The sequence below is a fragment of the Falco punctatus genome (genome assembly GCF_963210335.1).
Source record: "Falco punctatus genome assembly, chromosome: 18".
Lineage (NCBI taxonomy): Eukaryota > Metazoa > Chordata > Aves > Falconiformes > Falconidae > Falco > Falco punctatus.
The window spans coordinates 6714300-6736074 of record NC_137598.1 but is presented as its reverse complement, the minus strand read 5'-3'; the positions used below and the strand labels follow the sequence as shown (position 1 = coordinate 6736074).

General features: G+C 48.2%; 3 long non-coding RNA genes across 68 annotated transcripts in view; 2 read left to right on the top strand and 1 right to left on the bottom strand.

Annotated features, from left to right (window-relative positions):
• The window catches only part of LOC308055225, a 28420-nt gene extending 15524 nt beyond the window's left edge, over window positions 1-12896 (top strand). Inside the window, exon 3 of the long non-coding RNA XR_013924483.1 lies at window positions 12389-12896. This is a non-coding gene — a long non-coding RNA (uncharacterized lncRNA). The remainder of the gene's footprint in view (window positions 1-12388) is intronic.
• The window catches only part of LOC308055213, a 528334-nt gene that overhangs the window by 388523 nt on the left and 118036 nt on the right, over window positions 1-21775 (bottom strand). The gene's annotated exons all lie outside the window — the stretch shown is intronic.
• Window positions 17587-21775, top strand: part of LOC308055215 — a 118754-nt gene continuing 114565 nt past the window's right edge. For 12 of the 17 annotated variants that reach the window (XR_013924446.1, XR_013924447.1, XR_013924448.1 and 9 more), the window contains exon 1: window positions 17587-21209. This is a non-coding gene — a long non-coding RNA (uncharacterized lncRNA). Of the gene's footprint in view, window positions 21210-21233; window positions 21315-21431; window positions 21754-21775 lie in introns of those variants that run through there. The other 5 variants (XR_013924455.1, XR_013924456.1, XR_013924457.1 and 2 more) reach the window with 4 other exon arrangements.

Sequence of the window (21775 nt, the reverse complement as noted above, 5' to 3'; positions counted from 1 at the left end):
CCCGTGAGACGTTTTTTCCCGTGAGAATTTTTACCCGTGAGACTTTGTACCTGTGAGACTTATTTACCCATCAGACTTCTGCCCATGAGATTTTTTTTACCCGTGAGAATATTTACACTTGAGGCTTTTTACACATCAGAATTTTGAACCATCAGACTTTTTTACCCATGAGACTTTTCTTAACCGTGAGATTTTTTTTATCATGGGAATTTCTACTTGTGAGAATTTTTACCCGTAAGACTTTTTTTACCCATGAGACTATTTACCTGTGACACTTTTTTTACCCATGAGACTTTTTTTACCGCAACCTGAGCTTTTTAACACAAAAATTTCAACAAGAACATCTTTCTAGTTTAGGTCTCAAGTTTTTTTCCTATCCTTTTCTGGAGCCATAATCAAAGATCAGGTGATGTTAATCCCGCACTCTCTCTAGTGTTAGTACCATAGGATCCCGAGGGGGTACTAATCCACAGTCCTTTTGCCACTTTAGGTTTGTCCCGTAGGACGAAGGACATGTCTGCATACGATACTTCGTCCCATTTTCCCTCTCTTCTCAGAAACAACATTAATTGCAGGAGAGTGTTATAATCTAACGTTCCTCCCTCCTGAGGCCATTTCGCATCACTCCCCAATTTATACAAAGGCTACCACTGATTACAATATTTAATCAATTTAATTCTATTTTCGGTACCACCCTGTCCTACGATATCCCTCCAATGTTTTAATATACAACCCAAGAGCGATTTTTCACAGGGCTTACTCCTTCCATTTCCTATTTCACAATTTTAATCACTTTGTTTTTCTCCGGCCACCTTGACATGCGGAATTAGACTCTATAACTCGAAAGTTGTAAAGTAGGTATGTTTATTGCGTGCAGATGCACGGGGGATGGCTCCTCCACAAGAGTGCATACCTGAAGTGAAGAACCATCTCACATTTATACAATAAAAGAAATGAATATTCAATTAATGCCTAAACATATTCGTTACCTAAACCTGCTTACTCTCGCTTCGTATGTTAATTAGCTTATCAGTCCATTGCCTGGAATGTGGTGGTCTTGCAGGTTTGTAGGTGATTCATGTTCTTGTGACCATCTGATCTTCTCCAGCAAGAAAACTTAGCACTCCCTTCCTCTAGATAACATTGAAATGTCTCTCATCCTTTTCTCATTCTTTTTTAAAATAGCCCCTTTGTTAGAGGAAGAAGGTTAGGTGTCTCCTCAAAGCTGTGTGACTATGTGACCAGACACCACACCCATGACCAGGCACCATACCCTCATTCCTTGAGCAGACATATACAATCACAATCGATGTGCATTGTCCCCATTTCACACTATTTCTCCATATCAAGACAATAAAGGAGTTAAAAGAGGAGCCAATGTGTCCCATTCAGTATTCTCTGTGTATCTGCGTGCACCGCTTCCCCTGTTTGGTTTCTGATCTAGACGGGAAGGACAGGAAGGGTGTAAGGACATTGCAACTCTCAAGAGAGAAGATAGGCTTTTGTGCTGGCTTCCCCCAGTTCTGAGCTCTTTGGGGCTTAAATCTCCCCAGAATGGGTGTGATGTTGAGTTTGTCTACTCCAGGGCAAATGGAGAGGAGGAGGGGCGCCTGGAGGGAGGACCACTGGCGCAGGGGACACCCTGAGCATCAGAAGTTGTTGGAACCACTGATGACTAGAGCTGTGAACAGGGGGGACCTCTCAGATTTATCTGCATGGGGTACCCCAGTTGCTGGGACATACAGTAAGCAGAGATTGTGCCGTGTGGTCGGAGGGTGACTTGGTTTGCAAAGGGGGAGCTCAGGCCAACCCCCTGCAAGGCAGGTAGAACTGCAGATCCTCCCTGTGCTTCGTGTTCACCTTGCCTATGACAACCTGCCGCAGAAAAGCTGAGCACAGCCCTTTGCTGACGCCCAGCAGCTTGTGCTCCCTCTGAAATTTTTTTGGTTGATTGTCATTTCATGGAGAGCTCTATTGTCCCCCAGCCAGGGATACTGCAGCAATAGCAAACCAGGACTTCTAGTTACTCCCCTGAATGCCTGCCTTCCTGCCCCCTCTGCATCTCCACAGCTCTCACAGAGGAGAGGTTGCCAGTGGTGCCTTCTTCAGGCAGGGCACATCTGCAGCTTCCATTGAATACCCTCCTTTCCTCTGAAAGCCCTGCCTCTTTCTGGCGCATGGGGTTTGCTCATTTCCATGGGCGCTTTTGCAGGTGGTGGTGACATGGGAAGGAAAGGGACATACAGTGCTGGAGGTAAAGAGCCGCTCGGCTTCTGTTTACACCGTGTTTGTACAGCTGAGGTGGATACAAATCAGGGGCGGCTTTGCTGGAGAACTTTGCCAGGGATATAACTGACTGCCTGTTTGGGAGTCCCAGAGCAGCACGTTCGGTAACAGGAGATCGCTGCGCTGCCTGCCCTTGCCGTTGCTCTTGTGCATGCGGCAGTAAATACCTCCTCTGCACAAAACCGAGTCCGGGTAGAGTCCATGGAGACAGTTTTGGTAAGAATCCCAGATGCTGCAGAAAAGCAGTCTGAGGGCTCAGCTGAGCTGTACTGCTTCAGAAGGGAGATTAGCCATAGATACGTACGTGCTTTCTTTCTCAAAGAGGGGAAAGATGGTGTGGGATAGTCCTTTGCTCAGTGGTCCTGTGGGCATGTGTACTGGAGAGGAGCCATCACAAGCCACCTCTTCCTGAGCAAGCCACCACTGTGGGAGGCACTGAGATGCTCAGCAGAGGCAGTTTAGGAGCGACAGGCGTGGCTGGTGATCTGTCCCGCTGCTTGGAGGTAATCCCCTCCATACAACCCTGAGATGCAACGTAGCCAGCTAGAAGGAATCCCAGAAGAGATGGACAAAAAGATGAACACTTGCAGGTATTGCTCCCCAGCAACATGTGAAAAAATTCATCAGCAGTACATATCCTGGCATGTATCCGTTCATATGGAAGGTGAATATTTATGGTTTTTAGTGTAAGTCAAAAGTTGTTGGACAGTCTGTTTTGCTTTGGAACAAAACCATAAAATTAAATTGCGCAAAGCAACCCGTGTTTCAAATCCGTGGACAAGGTGAAATGCCATGTGCATGAGAGCGTTTCTCATCAGCGCGGATCTTTGCTGTCTCTAAAGCAGTGCAGGCTGGGGCTGTGGGTGCTACTGGAGATATGCAGCCCGCCTGCACTGTAGGAAGGTCATTCTGGTCTCACTGTCAGATGGAGCTGTATGTTGTACAATATTGTACGTGTTGTGCCAAGCTTTCTGCAGGTAAAGAAAGAAGCAGTCATGTATTTGACAACAGCGATCATAGGTGATGCTGTGAAGAGATTCAGGGAAAATCTGTGGCACATGTGATTTTGACTGCAACCAAGCTGTAGTTCTGACTTGTCTTGGTCACTTTAATTAGTAATGTGTCATTAATTTAAAAATAACCAGTGCAGTTAAAGAGCATGGGTGTTGGTCAGAAATGCCTGGTTTCTCATGTGTAAATTCACCAAGTCAGACGCACTGATGCAAGTGCCTGGATGAATCGGTGAAACGGGGCTGGGCTACCCAGGGTTGGCACGGGCAGCGTGTGCAACACGTAGTTGTTTAGGCAATAGCTCTAATTCAGAGTTATGATGGAGGTGCTGAATGTGCTTGGTTTTGAAAGCACACAGTCTTCGTTAGCTTCATCGGAAACTGCAGGATTCTGCTGTGCAAATCAATGAAACTGTGAGATACAATCCACTGTTCAGGAAAGTCAGAACATGTTTTTAAGGAAGTCTCTGTTGGGAGGTAAAACCTCTGCTGAAGCAATAGCAGTGATGGAGCATGTGTAAAAGAGCCTAGGGAGACCTGCAGCCTTCTGGAGCCAGGCAGAATATTTAGGTTTGCATAACGCCGTCCAGCTTTACTCCCAGCACTGCTGTGAAGTGTCGCACCTCATCTGAAACCAGCAGGCAGGGAAATAGGGAAGTGATTCTCCCTTCCAAGCCCTGAGGAGGAATGTGGCCTCTAGAAATGCTGAGGGACTTGGTACTTTATGCAGTAAGATTTGCACATGTATTTTGCCAGAGATACTGAGGCTAGAAAAACGTGGCAAGCAATCATTCTATGTTCAAGATACCCATCATTATAAATTATACATATAAGCACTTTTCAGCTGCAACGCTAGGACTCCTGGAATAAAAAGGCTTTCAACACCAGCTGTTTCCCTTTGAACTGGTGGAAATTAAGTGTCAGGTTTACCTGCTCTTCTGCTGTCAGACAAATGGCGTATGAAGTGAGTTGGGAGGAGGTATGAAGATGCACAAAAACCTAGGTGAGCTGAAGACGACCAGATGTCAAGTTTACAATCTGCATTATCTGTGCTCCTGGGAGCTTGGGAGCCCAAGCCTGTGTGCCACCTCCTCCCGGGTGGGCTTCCTAGTGAGAGGATCCTTAGCCCGAGTGGGGCGGCTGTGGTTTGTCTGTGAACCTGTGGGCAAGGGTCAGGAGGGAGAGGAGAGCCTGATGGGGAAGAGCCCATTTGTCATGTCAGAAGCAGATGGTCCCTGTGTGAGGCCACGTGACACCAGCCCCCTGGTTCCCGTGAGAGTTGCCCCCCTGAGTGCAAAGTGCCAGGGCCGGGAAGGCTGGGCTGGGGCTGTGTGGGCGTTTGTGTCAGTCCGTGAGTGACCTCTCCCTGCCCCTCGCCTTCCCAGCTCAGCCTGAAATGGGTTTTGCTCGTCTGTTGCATGCTGTAAAAACTGCTGGGTGCTCAGGGAGCAGGGAAGCAATGGCAGCTGCTCTCATGTAACCCACCCGCTGTCACCCTGGGATGTGCCATGTTATGTCAGCGTCACTCCAGTCTGTGAGCAGCAACTGATATACCGACAGAGAAGGAAGAAGAAACCCAGTGTGTAACTCTTCTGGAGAGCAGCCAATAGCACTTGTGCTCTGTTTGTCTTGTTCCATGTCAGTAATACATCTATATAACTTTTCGTAGTGATTTTTTTTTTTTTTTCTTTTCTACAAGATCACTTCTACAGGATCCGTATCGCAATGTCTGGAAGTAAAATTCAGTTTTCCAGCAACATCAGTGGGTCTTCTGCTCAGGCGTCTATTGTCAGGGCAGCAGTTTGACTGAAATACTCTGTCTAGATCCATGTCTAGAGACACATTTGTGCCGTGCAAGGAATAAAGCTGGGGTCTTCAAGATTTCAAGCCTGTGACTTTGTTGTTTGTGATTTTCTGTGCACAACACATAGGGAAACTGAAGTTGCTGGAGGAATACTGTGTGGCGCACAGTGTGTCAGAGATACAGAGGTGTATATCTATGTATGAGAGAGAGAGGTTGTGCATGTTTAAGAAATAGGAATGGCCTATTTGTGACCATATATAGCGATTTTCAGCAAATTTCCCGTATACATTAAGAAGTATAATGCCCTGGAAGAAAGGAATTCACACAGATGCATCTTAAATCTGTATTATGATAATTTTCTCTCTAGGAGTGCACAAATTTGAGGGGATGTTTTATTTTGTGTTAAGATTTTTGTCACAAGTAGGATGATTCAAGATGCACTCTAGGTGTAAATAAGTAGTATTAAGTCATGCTGGTTATAAAAATGTGTGGTTTTTCACTGCACGTGAGAACTCAGGATCTACCTTTCATATATCATCAGCTGAAAAAGAAGACATGAAGGATGCCATTGAATATTGTGGGGTGTGGGTATGTGGGTATGTAAACCCAAATATTTTGGATTACAGTCTGATTCAGTAAGTTGTACTATACACTAAGGTAAAGAAAACTTACCAGTCAGTGAATAATGCTGAAGGGATGTCCTGTAGGTGAAGGCTGTATTACAGTCTGAAGTAAAGTTGGATACAGTCGTCTTATGGTGGGGTAAAATCCTTGTCACTATGTCGGATGCTTGCTGTTACACTGATTTGTTTTCAGCTCGTTTGCTTAAATTTTGAGCGGTGTTTTTCCTCTTGTGCACTGCTGAGAAACAGTGCAGGCAAATGCAGGGGGTTTTGCCTTGCAAAACACACGTTCAAGTGAAGAGGGAGATTTGTCTATAATACGCTGATCTGATTGATTAAACATGCCAGTCTTCCTCTTTGTAAGAAAATGATCAAAGAGAATGCCTTGAAATGTGGTGATCTTTCTGATGCTGCCCCAGCCTTTGCAAAATAAGCTCTTGTTTGGTCATGTGAAGTGTTTTAAAAGGGTTTTCTCAGAGGGTATCCTAGAGGGGAATAAGGCAGGCGTCCTGCTTGTGTTGGGCGTGCGGGGCAGGGCTGCACAGAGGGGTCTGGCGTCCTCTGGAACACCCGAAGGGACAGCATAGCAAATTATTTCCAGCCCACAGCCAGGCATCACGAGAGAGGGACATGCCTAATTCTAGCAGGCAAAGCACAGGACTTAAACCTGTTGCAAGGTGGTAGTAGTTGGCCAGTAAGCTTGGGAAGGGGGAGGGTGAGACAGGTGGTGTCTGGCTGAGGTGCTCCTTCCCTCTTGTGAGCAGAGGGGTCTTTGCCGCGGGAGAACAGGGCCTGGCTGACAAGAGAGGAGCACGAGGAGCATGACGGTCTCAGCCCGCTGGGACACCAGGGCTGCAGGCCCTGTTCAGAAGGCACCACGAGCCGAGGAGGCGTGTGGGGAGGGAGCGTGTGGGCAGGACTGTGACACGGGGCAGAAGCAGTCGGAGCTGTTGAGAAAGAGCGTGGGGACAGGGGCTTGAGGCGGCTGGGTAAGGTTAAGGCATGGTGCGGTTTTCCTGCAAGCTTGGGTTCCTGATTTCTGGGATGAGGGCAGGAGCAGACAGGTTTCCCTAATAAATCCTTTCCTTTGCACCTTGAAATGGAATTTATTACTTCTGAAGCTTGGGTGAAGAAATAATCCTCCCTTAGCCAGTTCTCTGTGTGGTGAACGGTAAAAAGCTTGTCATGTTCATTCCCCTTGGGTTAGCTTAGACGGCTGGGGACTGTAAAATGCCAGACAGTAGAGTGCAATGGAGGGAGGAGGGTGGGTGAGAAAAGTGTTGGCAGTTTTAATGAAAAATGGTATTAAAGCAAAAAAACGTGAAAAATAAACATACTCTGTGACAAATGCCGGCAGTTACAGAAAGCAAGCAGGCTAAAAGGTAAAAGCAACCCTAATGCCTAGGCAAATCTAACCCAAGAAACTGTTGTTTCCAAGTCCTTCTCTTGTTAAGAAGATGGTGTGCAGTGAACCTTTCATTTACTATCCTTGATTTTTATTATAAAAATGGCTTTCAGAATGCCTTATTTCTATTACAGGATGAGTTTGCAACATAAATTGCATAGATTAACTGTAATGTTTTTTCTTGATAATCTTTCTGTCTGTACCTGTTTACTTCAGGATAAATATATTTTAGAAACTACCAACTTGATAGAAAAAACAGCACATGAAAATCACACTGATAAGGCAGAAATTTTACATCAGAAAATGAGGAATTGCACAGTGCTGACAAGCAGTTCTAAGTCCAAAACCTTGGAAAGAAAGAGATGCAAGAATGTGGGTTGAAAATGAGAAGAGGGAATTGAAAACAAGTTTTAAAAGTGTTACAGCAGAACTAAAGCAGCTGCTTGGTGAAATTAATGAAACTGGGAAAACTACTTCCTTTGTGGAAGAAATGTCAGAAGATGGCTTCAGTGCTGAGCTAAAGAGTTCTCATGTTGTTTCGTCTCATGCAACAGAATCAAGTAACAGCTTAGAAAGTAAAGGTGAATTTGGAGACATTAAACTTATGCTAGGTGGGAAAGTACCCAAAATGGAAACTGTAATCCGAGTCTTGGTGTCCTTTCTGATCAAGATAAGTGAAATGCAAACAGGGAAGATACCTGGAGTACAGATGAAGGAGATTGCACAAATAATATCAATGATACAAAGATGCCTCTAGCAAATACAGAGAGAAAAAAAAAAGCCTCCTATGGAAATGGAAGAGAATGAAACTGGAAGTAGTAGAAATGCAGTGGGGGGTTGTGAATACTTCCTGAGATACAGCTTAAAACCCAAGTCTTTTGGATGACGTTTCTAGTATTATTCTTAAAATAAGACCAGTTTCTACACGTGATGAAAATGCACTTTTTGTAACAGAGAGGGAACTTGGAAAAGACTCTGGATTTAGTGATGATTTTCCCAGGGACTGCTTTATTGACAACAAAATAGGAAAAACAGAAATGGAAAGTCTTTTTGCGAATGCTCAGCAATCATGTGCCATGCTGAAAAGGAATCTTGATGAAGAACTAAAACAAGATATGGGAAGATTTAAGGGTAAGGTAGGAATGCTGCAAATAGTATTCCTGGGTTTGGAGAAAGAGAAGGTACAGCTGCCAAAAGAGGTAGTTCACCTGCTGCTCTTTATTATTTAATCTCGCTCCGGATCAATGGTCCTATTCACTTTAGCTATTTGTCATGAAGGGAAGATGCTTCCTACAAATTAGGTTTTCTTCTAATGGAAATAGGTGACTTGTGAATAAAGAGGGCAGTGGAGAGTTGTCTTTTTCCCCATTTTTGGAAAATTGAATGCATTATTGTTCCAGTTTAACAGCAGGTGGCACTCGGTTCCAGTGCAAATAGTTATCACTTTATTGCCATAAAAAGAAATCCATATAAATATGTCGGTTCTGATTCTGAATCAAAGAATGAAAATAGCTTCTGAACAGGGTCTTGACTAATAATTCATGTGCTGTGATATCTGCGTGGTGTGTCTTCATTGTCTTTCGTGAAAATTCCTCTTTCTTGTGAAACCAGTTGTGTTTGTGGGTTTGGGATCTTTTTTTTCTTTCCTCCCCTTGTTCAGGGAGCAGTAGCCCAGCACAGTTCCACTTGATTTTTTTCTGGTGGTGTTACAACTAACACTGCAGTCCTTCTAACTGTCCATCTGTAATGCTTTCACTTTTTTGTTGTTCATGTTTTAAGATACACTATTGTTTTCTTTCTAAGGGCTGTATTTTTGTTATGTCTTTCATGATGAGTGAATTTGAAGAACTCTCAATGACAAATAATACAATTTGTAGTGTAATTTTGTGAAAATGCTTCTCTGTGGATTAAAAAAAGATATCATTTTATATTATTTAAGGGGTGAACCCTGAATTAATCCATCTTGGATGTGGTGTTTCTGTCTTCTAGAAATACTAAGAAATACATGAAGCTTAACTTTGTTTTTATAGGTTGAGAAGAAAAAAGCAAACAAAGATGTTCAAGAGCACAGGCGTTGGCAAAACAGGAATGTCTGGATAAATTAAATACACCACCAGGCAACATCACTAATTGGCAAATGAAGCAAAAGATTACTCTAAGGAAGAATGTGTGTTTGAAAATGGAGAATAAAAACACGATAGAAGAAAAAGACAAAAAGAGTTTTTCATCTGGGGAGCACTCAAAATTGATTAAAATGCCAACGAAAGGGTAAGCTAAGGAAATAATCTCTAATTCTTATTTGTAGTGCTATGTAAGTGTCTTAGGTTTTCTAATACTGTAGTAGTTGAAGTAGTTTCCCCAGTGGTGAAAGCCATAGTGAGTAGTCCACTGCTTCTCAAAAAGTGAAGAAAATTTCTTTTTAGAAAACACGAAGCTGACGATGGAGGTTCAATTTTATTGCCTGCTCTTAAAAAAGAAAAGGGAAAAAAAAAAGAAAACAAAACCCACCCAAATTCCTGTGATTTACATGTCAATACTGAGGCAAAATGCATCTTCCAAACCAGAAAGATGCATAAGGAATGTTGAAAATAAAACTTACTGATAAAAATTGCCCTGAGAGCTGGAAGCAAGTTTGGATTTTTGTTGTATTTTGGGTTTTTTGGCAAATCTGATGCATATGAAGATTCTTGTTCTTTTGTGTGACCACACTAACTGATGTGCTTTGTGTTGACAAACACTTCTTTTTTGTTTAGAGTGCTTTGAACATGCTGGCCAAGTCAACAATAAGGTCACGTGCACAAATTCTGATTAATTACATGAGTGTGTGCACAGGCATAGAAGTATTACATGTGTTTAAAAAGGACGAGGAGAGACTTACAGAAAAGCAAAATTACTCTTTCACTGCAGGTATCTCAGGATTTTTTGCCCTGCTCCCCGCTCCAACTTTTCTCTCGCAGCTGTGTACCCTCCTGACTTCTTGCCCACCCTGAACTTACTTGTGTGGGTTGTGGCAAAGTGAGAAAGAGAAGTTGTTGACGCTGTTCAGCCTTAGCTAAAAATCTGGTGTGTTATCAACACTGTTTTGGGCAGAAATCTAACACACAGCGCTGTGTGGGCTGCTGTGAAGAAAATAAACTGCATCCCAGCCAGACGCAGGACACCAGAGAATCCAAAATTACAGTTCTTTGACCTGTAGGAGAAGGATTCTCAGTATTGAAGAGAGCTAAACCCCTGGTATTAAACAGGGAATGCACGTAAGCGTATAGCTACATGTCTGTAGCTGTAAGATTTCTGTCACTTTGTGTGAAGCTGAGAGAATAGTTATTTCAACTATTTGCTTAATATCTTGTGGAAAAAATAGCCTTCCAATAGACATAATGGTAGACAATAACTTTTTCAGTCTCCAACTACATCTAACAAAGTTGTTATACTACATTTTAGTTTAATTCATTTCTGCAATGAAGTTTTCAAAGCAACTGTAGTGTTATTCATAATCAATGTAAGCATTTCAGTACTGAAATATATTTCTGTTTTCTAGACCTGCAGCAACAACCAGGAGTGAAAAGAACAAGGTACTGTAAAACTGGTTTCTTGATAAACGGTTTCTATCAGCTTTTAATCACTTAGATGGGAACTGTGTTTACATCGTTGTGATAAATAACTTAGTCCCAAAATAGGTTTACAATCAAAGTTTGCAATTTATTAAGCAAATAGAGGCAAGCAAACAGCGCTGGGTGCACTGGGAGTCTCCGCTCCACCAAGACGCGTGCTGTACAAAGTTTATTTTTGGTTTATATTTCCTAAACCAATACATATTCATAGCTATTTCTAAGAAAGGGTCGGTTTATGTAAATGGATCCTTGGAATAGGCGTGTACTTCGTGGCGCATGCTCTTTCTATCTCCGAGGGTCTTCTTAAGCCCTGTCTGGTGGTCGGTGGATGAAGTCAGCAGTCTTCCTCGGCTCACCCTTAGGATGACCCTAGATTTTACGCATGCGCCCTGTAAACTTCTCTTACTTAACACTATGCTGTTAGCACCTCAGCCTGCGTATCAGGGTGTGTAACCAGATGTCCTTTTTAAGATACAGAAATTAGGTATGTAGCCAGATGTTCTTTGCAAGATACAGGAACTATATACATTGATCACTCTGTTTTTCTTAAGCGTGTGGTTATACAAGGTAAGACAGAAGGTTACATTTCATCATGTGGTCCTAGCATTGTTCTATATTGACACGAATCAAATGAACACATTTCACACAGGGAAAGCGGCTGTGAAGAGGGAGAGCAATTTAGTGGGGCAGAAGGTTTTAGCCCAGCCACAGGGTGGGAGTGGGCCAAACCAGGGGAAGTGGTACAGGCTCCCCTGCGCGAGACTGTGGGAAATGAAGGACTCATTACAGTGACGGTCCGGTTTTCAATAACAGAGTTGAAGAATTGCAAAGCAACCGCAGGAAATTACTGAGACAACCCTGAGAAGGTGGCTGGTGTTTTTGAAATAATGATGGTTAAAACACAGGATCCAGAGTGTAAGGAAATGGAGGCAGTACTGCAGATTTTGTTTGATAGTAGTGAGAAGGAGATGATTTGTCAAGCAGCTAGAATACATGTGGAAGCTGAGGTTAAAACAGGAACTGTGGAGCATCATTTCCCCTGTTGGTCCGAACTGGGACCTGCAAATTAACGGACCCAGGCAGCTTTGGACTCGGTATCAGAAAGGGATTATATTTGGCATTCAGAATGCTGTGGCTAAGGCAATAACCATGTCTGAATGGTACAAGGCTAGGCACGATAGCCAAGAGCCCCCTACAGATCTGCAGAACAGAATGAAGGAGGTAGCCTGCAACTCTACAAGTATTGACCCTGAATCTTAAGAGGGATGAGATCAATTGGCCCCTCTATTGGTGGGCCAATCCTGGGATGGTATTAGAAGAAGATTACAAAAGTTAAAAGGAGGTGATTGCTCAAGATAGGGGAAAGCTGTTGGATGTTGCTTGGATTGCATATCATCATAGAGAGTCAAAAGGGAAGAGTAAATTGTTGCTTGTTGGCGGTATCAGAGCAAAATAGTAGGGTGAGGGCAAGGGCCTGAGGATGGGGCAGAGCCCCGAGAGGGGGACTGCGGCCCAGCCCTCGGTTGGGTGATAATGAGTGTGCACAGTGCAAAAGGGATGGGCATTCAGAAGAAGACCATCTGCTTAAGGATTGGAGCCCCTCTGCCCCTTTGCTCCCAGTAAGCGAGGAATGAGGGGGAGCGGAGGAGTCTCTCCCCAGAGGAGCCTCTGGTTAAAGCAGAGCTGGGAAGTGAAGAAGTTGAGCTTTGGGTAGATCCTGGGGCTACTTCCTCTGTTCAGAAGACTTTAGAGGGGAACTAAGCAATAAGAATATAAGCATTGCTGGTATGGCAGGGACCCATGAAACTTGGCCATTTTTGAAACCCTTAGCCATGAAGCTGGGAAAACAGTGGGTTACTCATCAGTTTTTATATTAGCCAAATTCTCCAAAAGCATTGTTTGGGGAGAGATCTACTCCAAAAAATTGGAAGCAGAAATCTGATTTTAAAACGAGGAAATAGAAATCTTAATTCCAGAAACTGTTTGTGTCGAGGCAGCAGCTTTGTTATTACAGGCTATGCTGCCTTGAAAAGAGAAAGATACGCCCGGAGGTCAGAGATGCTGTGATTCCTATTGTACGAGCCGGAGAGGTTCCTGGAAAATCCCACAGGTCAAAACCTGTAAGGATTGACTTAAAGCCTGGATCATCCCCGCTGAGAATGAGAAGCTAGGAATGGGTAGGTAGCGATAATTCAGAAATTCTTGAAGCACAACCTGTTGGTGGGCTGTGCGTCAAAATCCAACACCCCTGTTTTGCCAGTGAAAAAGGTCAAGGGTCAAGATTGCCATTTGGTGCAGGATTTAAGAGCAATAAATCACATACCTCAAGATATTTATCCTGTAGTAGCACATCCATACAGATATGAAACCACCCTTACAGGGAAACCGGGATGGTGTACAGGTTTTGATGTGAAGGATGCCTTTTTCTGTGTTCCCCTGGGCACTGACCGTCAGAAGCCTTTTGCTTTTGAATGCGCAAAACCAGAAACGGGAAGGAAAATGCAATACACTTGGGCGGTTATACTGCAAGGCTTTCAAAATATCCCGACAATCTTTGGGAATCAGTTGGCAAAGCAGTTCGACATTTGGAGAACAGAAAATGATCAGGGAAGAGTTCTGGTCACAGCAGGGACTTGGAAGCTGTGTCTTTCCCTGATGATAAGCCTTCTAAATATCTTGGGAATTAGTGGATATGGAATTATCGAGGAGTCACGTCCACATTTGGGGTTTGAAGTGCTGGAAGGCCAGAGACAGTTGGGATCTCAACAGAAGGAGACTATTTGCTGCCTCGCGGAGCCTCAAACTCTCAAGGAACTACGAGGATTTCTCGGGGTGGTCGGATGGCGTTGGCTTTGGGGAGGCAATTGTGTTTTATTTGTGAAAGCTCAGTACGAGCTACTGAAAACCTCCTGCCATGGGTCTATTGGTGGGACAGAGGAGGGTAAAGCCACTTTCAAGTGTCTGAAAAAAGTGAGCTCTGGTGGAGGCGCCCCCGTGGGGATTACCTGATGTGACAAAGACCTTTGCACTTTTTAAGCGTGAGGGAAAAGGCATTGCCTTTGGAGTTCTGGCACATTGTTTAGGGCCTCAGGGGCGGGCTGTAGCTTGCTCCTGCAAAGAGCTGGATGAGGTGAGCTCAGGATGGCCTGGATGCCTTAAAGCAGGAGAAGCACCTGTGCTACCGATGCAGGAGGCCCCTAAGTTCACCATGGGGCAGAAGGTGACCGTCCATGTACCACCCACAGTCGTCACGGCACTAGAAGATAAAGGAGGACATTGGTTGGCCCCTAGCATAATGTTAAACTAACAAGTGTCATGTGGGGAGGCGGTCCTCCCATTTTGGGATGGGGAGGGGTCTGTTTTTTGGGCTCCGTTTCCTTGACAGTGCAGATCTGAGGGTTGCCCTGCTGCTAAGGACTTCCATCGAGGGGGAGCTTCTGCGTGACAACTGCATGAGAGTGACCTGCTGGAGGGTCCCCTTGGGGGGTCCTGATGTCCCAGGAGTGCTCTGTGGGGGGTCCTTCTGCTTCCAAGATGTCCCTAATGTCACTAGGATGTCCCTGGGAAGGTTCTAATTTCCCCGGGATTGTCCCTGGTGTCCCACAGATGTCTCCAGGGAAGTCCCAGTGTTCTCAGGTGTCCCTATAGGCATTTGGGTGTCCCAGTGTGTCTTGGGGGGGTCCTGGTGTCCCAGGGGGAGTTCCTAATGCCCCTACAGTTTCCCTGGATGCAGGTCGTGTGTTTCCAGGGGGGCCCTAAATGTTCCAGTGTTGTCACTGAGGTGGTCCTGGCATCCCCAGGCCATTCTAGATGTCCCAGTTGTGTGTCTCAATGGGTCCTTGTGTATCACAATGTGTCCCTGGTGGGGGTCATTAATGTCACAGTGGTGTCCCTGGAGGGGTCCTGATGTCCCCAGGCCATTCTAGATGTCCCAGTGGTGTCTGTCAGTGGGTGCATGTGACCTAATGTGTCCTTCTGGGGGTCCTTAACGTTCTAGTGGTGTCCTCAGGGGAGTCCCTGATGTCCTAATGGTGTCCCTGGGGAGTTGGTGGGTGGGGGTGGGGGGGTGGTCCTGGTGTCCCAGTGTGTCCCTGGGACATTCTGGGGTGTCCCTGGGCATGGTCCTGGTGTCCCCATGGAGGCAAGTGGGTAGTCCGTTATGTCCCAGAATGGGGTTCCTGGGAAATTCATAATTTTACAGTGGTGTCCCTGGAGGGGTCCTGATGTCCTAAAAGCTATTCTAATGATGTCCCAGTGGTGTCTCCCAGTATGTCCTTGTGTCGCAAGGTATCCCTGTGTGGGTCCTTAATGTCCTAGTGGTGTCACTGGGGCGGTCCTGGTGTCCCTGATGTCCCAGTGATGTCCCCAGGAATGTCCTTGTGTCCCCAGTATGTCCCTTGTGCGCTTCTGGTCCTGCGGGGGTCCTGGTGTCCCGGGAGGAGTCCTTAATGCCCCTACATTGTCCCTGGGGTAGGGCTTGTGTTAAAGGGGGGTCCTTAATGTCCCAGTGCTGTCCCTGGTAGGGGTCCTGGTGTCCCCGGGGAAGGTGAGGGGGTGGTCCCTGATGTCCCAGGGGGCGTCCCTGGGAAATGCCTAATGTCACAGTGGTGTCCCTGGAGGGGTCCAGATATTACCAGGCCATTCTATATATCGCCGTGGTGTCTCCCCGTGTGTTCTTGTGTCCCAGTGTGTCCCAGTGGGTGTCTTTAATGTCCCAGTGACATCCCTTTGGGAGTCCTGGTGTCCCCCCGGAAGTCCCTAACATCATAATATTGTCTCTGCCTGTGTCCTGGTGTCCCTAGTGTGTCACTGCAGAGTTCCTGTTTCCCTGGGGATGTCCTCAGTGAGCACAGCCTCTCCTGCCTGATCTCTGCCTGCCCTCACCCTCGCTGCACTCTGCGACCGAGACCTGCAGCCGCTGAAAAGCTCACCCTCACCCAGCCCGATGGCCAAGGCCAAGAAAGGTGAAGCACTGCTGCTCCTCCCGGGGAGGATTCACAGCAGGCCTCTCTCAGGGAAGTCCCTCAGCAGCTCTCCTGCTCTTGCTTCTCGGTCAACAAGGAGCGAAAGCATGCCCAGATCTAGTCTGAGAAAGCATTTGGCACGTGATAGAGTTTTGCTCTTCCCTGTGGTCAGCCTTTGTGTCATTTTCCTGGGCAGGGGGTCCTGGTCACAGGACTCAGACCTTTGCTACGTTCCAAGAGAAATTCCAAGGTGAGGAAGAGGTGTACGTGGGTCGAAGACCCGTCTCCCAGCTAGACATTGGTGAGTTAACTCTGCGGGAGCTTGCGTTCCCCACAGAGGTTATCCCTGGTGAGAAGGCAACGGACACCATCCACTTTCCCGCGCCCTGTTTGGGACTGGGTGCATGCTCTCTGCACTTCAGAAAGGGCACAGAGAAACTGGGATTTCAGAATTTCTCTGGAGAGAATTCCCTCCAAAGTTAGGCAGACAGCTTGAGCTCCTTCCAAAATAACCACTCCCCAAGAGCCGTTTCCATGAACGACCTTTTCTCTGGCATTCCGTTTCTAATTTTACATGGAAATTCAGCCCGCTCTGCCAGTGACGATGTTCCTCCTCCTTGCAGACAATGTCAAGGTCGAGCCGCTGAACTACAGGTGGCTATGGCGAGCCACTTCCTTCCCATGGCATGTGGTTCAGAGCTGTGTGCAAGAGACCATACTCTTGCACTCTTTCCAACTGAGGAACAGGCAGCGCCTTGCCTTCGCCTTCAAGGACATTGGCATTCTGTCCTTCACCGACGATGTCTTGTGCATGCAGTTCTATCGCAACTGCGTCACAGGGCTGGAGAGCAAGGCCAGCTGGACTGCTCTGCTCAACACTGCGAGTTGCTCAGGCTTTGAGGGTGATGCAGTGACTTTGGGAAGCCTTTTGAAGGGTGAGCAACCCGATGGCCGTTGGCCAGCCTGCACATGGCAGGCCAGTCCGACACCTTTCCACGTGCTCACCCGCACTGACTTCTCCATTGGAAAAGAAGTTTTATTCTGAGCTTCTGAGTTCTTGCCCTACAGAAAGGCTGGCAGTGTTACTGTGCAGTCTCAGTGTTTGCTGTGTAGCTTCTCCAGAGCAAAGCAAGGGCTCATGTTCACGGAGGAAGACTTGGAGAAGGGGTTTGGAGAAGTGGCTTCCTTTTGGAGCAGGAGGCAGGTCTGCTTCCTTTGGGAGCCAAGAGCAAAGTGCCTTGGAAACCTTCTAGCAGCTCTGTGTCACTTTACAGAGGCTGTGGATGCCCGGTGCAGCTGTCTCCAGTGGAGCGACCAGTACTCGAGGGATGCAGGCTGCTCCTGCCCACGCTTTCCCCAGGTGAGTGCGTTTCCTCTGCAGCCCTCGACTGAACGAGCAGGCAGATTCCCAGCTCCTGATCAGGAGTGCGCCTTGCCGGGGCTCGGCATTGCGCGTTGAGTCTGGGAGGGGGCCTGACCTGAAGGGGCTGGTTTCTGGTTAACTTACGACGAGTTGGGGTTACACGTGTGTTCCCCTGGAGTGGCCAGGCACCATCATTGCGTTTCTCATGCCCAGCCTGCCCGCCATTCCGTCAGAGAGAGCCAGATGCACACAGGGAGGGCTTTAAGCTACATCGTCTGGTGTTGGGGGAAGATTGCTAATAAAACCCATGCATGGCTGCATGGCCACGAGAAGAAGGTGTGCCATGCTTCACACAAGAGTTGTGAGGATTAGTGCTGGGAAGCTGCAGAGGGTAGGGGTCACCCTTCAAGCCTGTGTCATCATTTCCTGCCCAGGTTTTGCTTTACGGTGGTCAGCAGAGCAGTGGCCAAGGCTTTGTCCACCTGGGCCAAGAAGGCTGCAGCAAATTCCAGGCTCAGAAAAGGTATGGGAACAGGTCTCTGCTGCCCAGCTGAGGCCCTGCTCTGCGCTGGGTGACCACAGCTCCGTCAAAAGGCACTCCTCAGGGGGCTGCTCTGCAAAGTTTCTTCCTTTGCCAGGTGCAGAGGAGCATCCTGGCAAGCTGCTGCAGAGACGGATGAAGCTTTCCCTTGCTGCACTGCCAAGTCAGGGGCCAGGCACAAGACAGAAAGACTTGGGCAAGAAGACTTCTGAGAGGTGAGACCCTGGTGGGAAGGGATGAAAGGGATCCTGCACCCATGGAGGAGAGACATCCCCTCCGAACACTCCAGCTGCAGGGACGCGGCAAGGTCCCTGACACGTGCCGCATGGCTCTTACGTGCTTGTTTCCCCTGTTGTGGGCCCCTCACTGGGGAAGGTGGTGGACGCTGTGTGCACCCCACGTCCCTGTGGTTCCCTTACGCAAGAGCTGAGGTGCAGTCCTCACCCATCCATCTGAGGGGGCTCAGGAAAGGCTTCCCCCTGCCAGCAGAAATGGCCCCACCTCCCGTGCTGCTTCTGCCAGCCTGGGGAGCTTTGGTACCAGGCGAAGGTGGGAGAGCAAACTGCCCCGTGCTCATGCTGACTGCTCCTGGTGCCTCTTTGCAGTGCGCTCCCCCCGTGTCCAGGCAGCTCCCCCAGGATGAAGGAGGCAGGCAAGGCAGGCAGGCAGGAGCCGGCTTCTCCAGCCAAACCCACCTCTACACTCCCATCTTCAGACGACTGCCAGAAAGCGCTGCAGGTGCGTGCCTTGCTGTAGCTACCATGCTGCTGGGTACTCAGCAAAAGCCTCTTTGTGCAGAGAGCCAGCCTGAAAGGACCCCTGGACATGTGCTCCTTGTCAGCTGTCTGTCACCTCCTTCAGATGTTCCTTGCCCCCTGGGTTGTCACAAAACACTTTCTCCTGGCCCAGGGGCTATGGGAGATGCCCAAGTCCTTTCTCGGCTGTTCACAGTGGAGGGCTTTGGTCACAGCTGTGTTTGCCAGGAGCCTAGAATGACCCCACAGCCCCCAGTCTGTTAGGGGCAAAGCCCTGCCAACCGACCAGCTGAGGCAAGGGGCAGCAACACGGGTCAGACCCGAATGACACCCGTTCCAGGAGCAGAGACTAATCCTGCCTTCTGCTGCCTTGCCATCTCCTCCAGGAGGTCTGGCAGCTGCCTGCAGAGTGGGAGCAAGTGAGGCCCAAGTGGCAAGAGCAGCTCGAGCAAGCAAAGGCAGAGTGGGCGGCATGGGGAGCCTGGTCTGCAGGGAAGGACTGACAGCAACCCCAGGTACGGGCAGCGATTGACACCGCTGAGGGCAGCAGCGACCCTCTCCTTCGGGGCACCCAGGGCGGCAGGTCTCCAGAGGTGGGGAGCAGGACAGACATCTGGCTGCAGGGCAGGGGTTTGCCTGCTCATGCACATGAGGGAGAGACTGGCAGCAGGATGCAAGCGGCAAAATCAGCTGTGATGACGGGCATGCAGTGCTGGGTCTCCCGGCTGCCAGGTCCTGCTGCAGGCTCCTTTCAAGAGGTCCTCTGGGAAACAGCACCCGTGGATGCCGTCTGCTTTGTTGAGAGCGTCTGCTCCTTGGCAGGCACTCGGCACTGGAGGCGCTTGGACTCCCCACCCTCCAGCCCAGCCCAGGAGAGAGGCGGTCAAGGAGAGGTGGAGAAAGGCTCCAACCCCTCTCCCAGCTGAGCAGAAGACAGCAGCAACCTCTAGGCCTGGGGGAAACCTGCATGAGAGAGGAAATAGGCATTTCCTCCTCCCCTTAAGCTTTGAGTGTTGTTCTGTAGAAGGAAGAGAGTTGCCTTATTGCCCCAGGATGGGGTAGGGGAGCCCAGAGGCAGCAGTGCCTGAGCCTGGGACAGGGTTCTCCAGCCTGGAGGCCAAAGCTGTTGGTGGGACTCTTCCCTCCAGCCTCCCGCCTGGACTCTGCAGGGGGCAGGGGACCCGTGCTGGGGCAGCAAACACTGCTGTAAAGCCTAAGGATGTCCCCAGGGGCTGCTCCCAGCTCTGTCTGGGAGCTGCTGCTGTCAGATTCATCCACTAGCAAGCAGTTCCTGGTCCAGGAGTGATAACTGCATGGAGGAGAACAAGTCTGGGTGTCTAATACCAAGGTCTCCAACATCAGCTGAGCAGCATTTATTTTAATGGGGTTTTTAACTCCCCAAGAGTTTCCATTGTGCCCCAAAGCCATTTTCTGTCAGAAAAGGTGCAGGCATGTGCATGAGACACAGGTGTTTCTCTGTGTTGTAACTGGGAACAAAGGCAGCTTTTCTTTTCGTTCCAGCTCGAAAGGGAGCACAGACCGTCAGCCCCAGGGAGGCAGTCCTGCTCCCTCGTCCTGGCTGTGGGTGTGAGCCCTTGCCCGCTCCACCTCTGGAGGAAAGGCACTGAAGAAGAGCAGCCTGTGAGGGACCTCCCAGAGCCGGCTGGGGAGAGGGCTGGTCACCCCGCGGCCCACGGCGACTGCCGGGAGCAGCTCAGCATGGCCAGTGGCCTCTGAGCACGGGCCTGCGGGCCTCCCCTGCGTTGCTGTAGGCGGGCACCGGAGCGTCCCCAGGCCTGGGCGCCCTGTGTGGGAGCCAAGCCTGGGGACAAGGCCCAGGGCGGTGGCACCCAGAGCTGCTGCACGCACACAGGACTGAGCTCTGCAGAGGCTGCTGGCACCGGGGGGATGTGGGAGGTACGGGCTCGGGCCTGCTGGGGCCTCTGTGAGGGGTAAGCAGGGGCTGCCCCACACCGAGCACAGCTGGTTCCAGCCAGTCCCAGCCAGTCCCCGCCAGGCTCCACAGCATCCACAGCCAGGCTTTGTGATGCAGGCGGCGCACCATGCCCAGAGGTCATTGTGATGCGGGTCCCCACGGTGACCCCGCAGGTATTTAAGGAGCCAGAGCCCTGGGTACCTACCTGCAGGAGAGCCACTCCCTCAGGAGGCAGCATCTCCCCTGGGTGACCATGACCGGTCATCGGCAGACGCCGCCAAAGATGCCCACGGATGAGGAGGCAAATGCCCACCCCCAGCCCAACAGCACGCTGCATCACAAGATACTGCAGTCAGGCACAGTGTCCAGGGCATGTGTGACAGGGAGATGGCTTGTACTGTCCGTGTCATCCCGCTGACATCCCCTCCATCCCCTGCCTGTGCTCTTCGTCTCCCCGTGCAAGTGGCCTCCCAGCACAGAGGTGACACACAGCCCTCCTCTGGCTACAAGGACCATAAACCTAACCAACCCAACACATGGCACTGCATATTCTACCACTAAATCATGTCCCTAAGTGCCTATGTTTCCCCCAGTACCCAATAACGGATGCTTAGATCTCCTTTTGCCCTTAATGTTTTCAAAGGAGGAGCCAGGGCACTCAGAACTGCAGGAGGACAAGTGGTAAGAGAAGCCTCAAGGTTAAGTCTTTAGGTTAAGTCTTAAGGTTGAGTCTTAGTGTTAAGTCTTATCGAGTTAAGTTTTAAGGGTATGTCTTAAGGATGAGTCTTAGGGTTAAGTCTTAGGGTTAGGCCTTTAAGGTTAAGTCTAAGTTTAAGTCTAAAGGGTTAAGTCATTAGAGTGCAATTCTTAGGGTTACGTCTTATGGTTAAATCTTTAGGTTAAGTCTAAAGGTATAGTCTTCAGAGTTAAGTCTTGGGGTAATGTTTTAGTGTTAAGGCCTAGGGTTAAATCTTAGAGTTAAGACTTTAGACTAAGTTATAAGGTCAAGTCTTAAGGTTGAGTCTTAGGGCTAAGTCTCAGGGTTAAGACTTCAGGTTAAGTCTTTAGGTTAAAGTCTTAAGGTTGAGAATTACGGTTAAGACTTGGGTTAAGTCTTAGAGTTATGTCTTAAGGTTAAGTCTTAAGTTTAAGTCTTAAGGTTGAGTCTTAGGGTTAAGTCTTAGAGTTAAGTCTTAAGGTTGAGTCTTAGGGTTAAGACTTTTGGTTAAGTCTTAAGGTTGAGTCTTAGTGTTAAGTCTTAGAGTTAAGTTTTAAGGTTATTTCCAAAGGTTGAGTCGTAGGGGTAAGCCTTAGGGTTAAGTCTTAGGGTCAGGTCTTTAGGTTAAGTCTTAAGTCTAAAGGATTAACTCTTTAGAGTATAACTATTAGGGTTAAGTTTTAGGGTCAAGTCTTAGGGTTAAGGCGTAGGGTTAAATCTTAGAGTTAAGTCTTTAGGTTAAGTGGTAAGGTGAAGTCT